Source organism: Triticum aestivum, chromosome 3D, assembly GCF_018294505.1.
Source record: "Triticum aestivum cultivar Chinese Spring chromosome 3D, IWGSC CS RefSeq v2.1, whole genome shotgun sequence".
NCBI lineage: Eukaryota > Viridiplantae > Streptophyta > Magnoliopsida > Poales > Poaceae > Triticum > Triticum aestivum.
Window position 1 is genome coordinate 305687527 of NC_057802.1, and position 4773 is coordinate 305692299.

Here is a 4773-nt window from a genome sequence, read left to right on the forward strand (position 1 = left end):
GAATGTGACATGGCAAATCAAACACATCATTCCCTGCTTGATCTTTCACCTTCTTGGGGGTCCAGGGCCCCTTAGGTTTTCCTTAAACTTTCCTTGGATCACTACTGCAGTTTCACTAGGTCCTGCAGGCTCAGCTTTACGTTTCTGTTTCCGATTGGAATTACCTCCTCCGGTGTCTTGGCCGACTGGTTTGCTCTTGCCACTGCGGAGTCAGTCTTCTTCTTCACCATTTGCGTACTGAGTGGCTATTTCCATCATTCGGGTCAGGGTCATGTCTCCGGTCCGACCGAATTTCAGGTTAAGCTCATGATACCGAACGCCCTCCTTGAAGGCGCACACTGCTTGGTGCTGAGATACATTCTCCACTGTGTGATGCAAAGTGGTCCACCTCTGGATGTAATCCCTCAAAGTTTCATTCGGTTCTTGCACACAATGCTGCAATTCTGCCAACCCTGCAGGTCGCATGCATGTACCTTCAAACGTTCTGACGAACACTCGGGCTAACTCTTCCCAGCTGAATATACTGTCTGGAGTCAACCGATTCAACCAGGCTCTAGCTGATCCTTCAAGCATCAAGGGGAGGTGAATCATGGCCACCTCATCATTGCCACCACCGATCTGCACAGCCACTCGGTAATCCTCAAGCCAAGTGTCAGGCTTGGACTCACCAATGAACTTGCTAACTCCAGTCGCCAACCTAAAGTTGGGGGGAATCTCTGCAGCCCTGATGGCTGTGCTGAAACACTCTGGACCGGAAACATGAACTCTGCTGCCAGTCGGCCGATCTCTGTCAAGTCCCTCTCTATGTGTGCTCTGTTCCTGTCGACCAGACCTTGAACGATAATCGATCTCGCATCAAAACCTGGCTCCCTTGGCTCGACTGGAACTCTTCGTTCACCACTGTGCGGGCGCCTGTCATCATACTGCCGGGGCACATATGATCCACTCCTCGGAGGAGGTGTGGGCACCCGACGGCGCTCACCACGGCCGAGTCGGTGATCATACTGCTCATGGTACCGACCCACATACTGATCCTGGCGATGCCCATGTCCCTCACGCCGCAGGGGCGATCTTGGGCTGTGGGCCGACTGAACTGTGTCAGCCATCACAGATCTGCTGTGTATTCTGTTACGCGACTGAGATACTGCTGTATTCTGCTCTCCTGCTGCTCACAGCAATGCTCTGATTTGCATCTAACCTCTTCCAGCCTCCGACTAAGATGGCTGAATAGACTCTGCTATACGGGCAGCGGCTGTAAGATTCTGAATCGGAGTGCGGTATACCTAAGGTTCAGGCAGAAACAGTTGTCGTTGCCGTCGACTGGACTCAGGGATCTGCCGCCGAGCATGCTCGTCGAGTGCATGTTGAAGGTTCTCCAGTCGAGTGCGCTCAGCCAAAGTGGCCAGGCGCGCCGCCTCCAAGGCCCGAGCCTCAGAGGTTTCTCCGACGATGGGCGTGTGGAGTGCCTCCACATTGCGGCGGTGAAGTTCCTCCCTCTGCTGTGAGGTGAGGGCTTCGGGATGATACTCCTCATGCACCTGCGATGGATCGCCGCCGCCGTCGACGCGACGAAAACCAGGCGGGCTGCACGGCGCGTTGACCATCAGGACTTCTGCCGTAGGGTCGCTGCTGTCGCACTCGGACAAGGTCTCGACGGAACCAGTCGACAGATCAAACAGGCCGTAGAGAGTTTCGTCGGGCTCGATTGCCGCGACTTGGGGGTGGCCGACTAGCGTGCCACCGCGTGCTTCACCCACCGCTGAAGCCGCGACCGACCGGGTCGCTTGCGACGGTGCACAGCGGGGAGCGAAGACACGGCGGGAGCCGACCGATACTGGGTCGACAGCTGCCGCAAAAAGGACGCCGCGAACGCACGCGCGAAAGTGCATCGCCCCGCGGACGGGGAGCACCTCGACGTCGAGAGGGGCCTCCTGGAGCCATGCGGAATCGTCGGCGACGAAGACGAGCGTGTCGAGATGGATCTCACGGCTCTCAGCCAAACCACCGCCAGAAACCATGATGATTGGAATCGGAAAAAATGCAACCTCACCAGAAAGTCGCTAAGACACCTGCCCCACGGTGGGCGCCAACTGTCATGGTTCTAAGTCTGACAGTATAATAGGGGGTATGTATGGAGAGGCAAGATCCTAGCTACGATGAAGTTGTGCACGCAAGATTTACGAGTTCATGCCCTTCGTGGAGGAAGTAACAACCCTACGTCTCGGTGCCCGGAGGCTCGGTCGATTGGATTATGCGTGAAGTTACAGGGGGTGCGAACCCTTGTGCCAGTAGAGGGGGGTGGCTTATATAGAGTATGCCAGGACCCCAGCCAGCCCACGTTACAAGGGGTTCAATGTACATAAAGAGGGAATGTTACTGATAATGCCAGCATTAAAGTCATATAAATGATCATTAAGACTACAAAGTGAATGCCCGACCGTTGTCATTCAGAGTGACCTTAGATCTTCTGTTCTCCGAGTGGTTCCTGGTATGGTCGAATGAATATATCCTGGTCGAATGGAATTGGGTTATCGGGGTGAACTCTCAGTCGAGTGGGTTGTGTCATGTGGTGATTTCAGTCGATAGAATCTTCTGTCCTTTGAATGTCCTTGACTATAGGGCAATGTCCTTGGGTAGGGTGCTTAGATCAGGTCTATTGCCCTACCCTAGGTACGCGTCATCGTCAGATCCCATCTCCAAAAAAATGTACACGTGTACTTGATTTTTTTCGGTCAATGGTACGTCTGGTTTATTAGGAAATATCGCACAGGTAAATGACTTGTGGGTCATTAACGCAAAAAACGCAGACGGGTGCGGCATAGAAACCGTGTGTTTTGTGATCTTCTAATGATTAACGCAAAAAAACGCACACGGGCACACATGGTAATCAAAGCTCAAAGCCCTCAAAGGATGCTCTTACCGACATTGTACGTTAATACTACAAACTTAAAGTACTACTGGTAATTTGCTCTAATACTACAAACTTAAACTACTTCTCACATGCTGCCATCAGGGCATGCTGGCCAGACGCTAGCGTTCTCCTTCCTGGCCTTGTAGGCGGCAGCCCATGTCGGTGTCAAAACCGGCAGATCTCGGGTAGGGGGTCCCGAACTGTGCGTCTAAGGTCGATGGTAATAGGAGACGGGGGACACGATGTTTTCCCAGGTTCGGGCCCTCTTGATGGAGGTAATACCCTACTTCCTGCTTGATTGATCTTGATGAATATGAGGATTACAAGAGATGATCTACCACGAGATCATAATGGCTAAACCCTAGATGTCTAGCCTGTATGATTGTGATTGCCTCTACGGACTAAACCCTCCGGTTTATATAGACACCGGAGGGGCCTAGGGTTGTACAGAGTCGGTTTACAGAGGAAGGAATCTTCATATTCGAACGCCAAGCTTGCCTTCCATGCAAAGGAGAGTCCCATCCGGATATGGGGGGAAGTCTTCTGTCTCGTATCTTCATGGCCCATTAGTCCGGCCTACGTCACATAGGCCGGACGCCCGAGGACCACTTAATCCAGGACTCCCTCAGTAGCCCCCGAACCAGACTTCAATGATGATGTGTTGATAATCCCCAAGTGTAGGGAATCATCGTAGCAATTTCCAAAGGTGGAAGTGATAAGTATGGAGTGTCGAACCCACAAGGAGCTAAAGGTAAGATCAATATTCTCTCAAGCCCTATCTGCCACTGATACGACTCTACGTACACCGAATGTTTGCTTCCAACTAGAAACGAGAAATAAAACTATGTTGTGGGTATGAAGAGGATAACTTTGCATGATATCGGAGAGCTAAAATATAAAAGTAGTCGCTGTTATCGTGAAGTTAGAATATATTACTAAATATTATAAATAGCGAGTGTTCAATAATGATGGGTCGGTGTGCGGAATTATCCTAGGCAATTGTTAACAAGACCGGTAGTCGTCATTGCAATTTCATATGAGGGAGAGGCATAAGCTAACATACTTTCTCTTATTGGATCATATGCACTTATGATTGGAACTCTAGCAAGCATCCGCAACTACTAAAGATCATTAAGGTAAAACCCAACCATAGTATTAAAGCATCAAGTCCCCTTTATCCCATACGCAACAACCCCCTTACTCGGGTTTATGCTTCTGTCACTCAAGCAACCCACTATAAGCGAATCATGAACGTATTGCAACACCCTACAACGGGAATTCCTCATGCTTGCGCGACACGGAGGGCACAATAGGACAGCACCAAAATAAAACATACAACTCATACCAATCTATACCATCAATCAACCCAAAGACCAAGGATATCTACTCAAAACATCATAGGATGGCAACACATCATTGGATCATAATATGTGGCATAAAGCACCATGTTCAAGTAGGGATTACAGCGGGGTGCGGGAGAGTGGACCGCGTAAAATAGATGAGGATGGTGATGCTGATGAAGACGATCACCGCGGTGATGATTCCCCTCCCGATGGCACTCCGGGGCCACCGAGAGAGAGGAGGAGAGGTTCTCCCCCTTGTGCTTCCTCCTCCATGCCCCCCCCCTAGATGGGGAGAGGTTCTTCCTCTGGTCCTTGGCCTTCATGGCGATGATGGCCCCTCTGGGATCCTCCATCATGGCCTCCGGTGATGATGGCCCCCTCCGGCAGGGTGCCAGAGAGGGCCTAGATTGATTTCTCGTGGCTACAGACGCTTGCGGTGGCGGAACTTCCGATTTAGGTTATTTTCTTGAGGTTTCTGTATTTATAGGAGAGGATGGCGTCGAGAACAAGTCAGGGGGG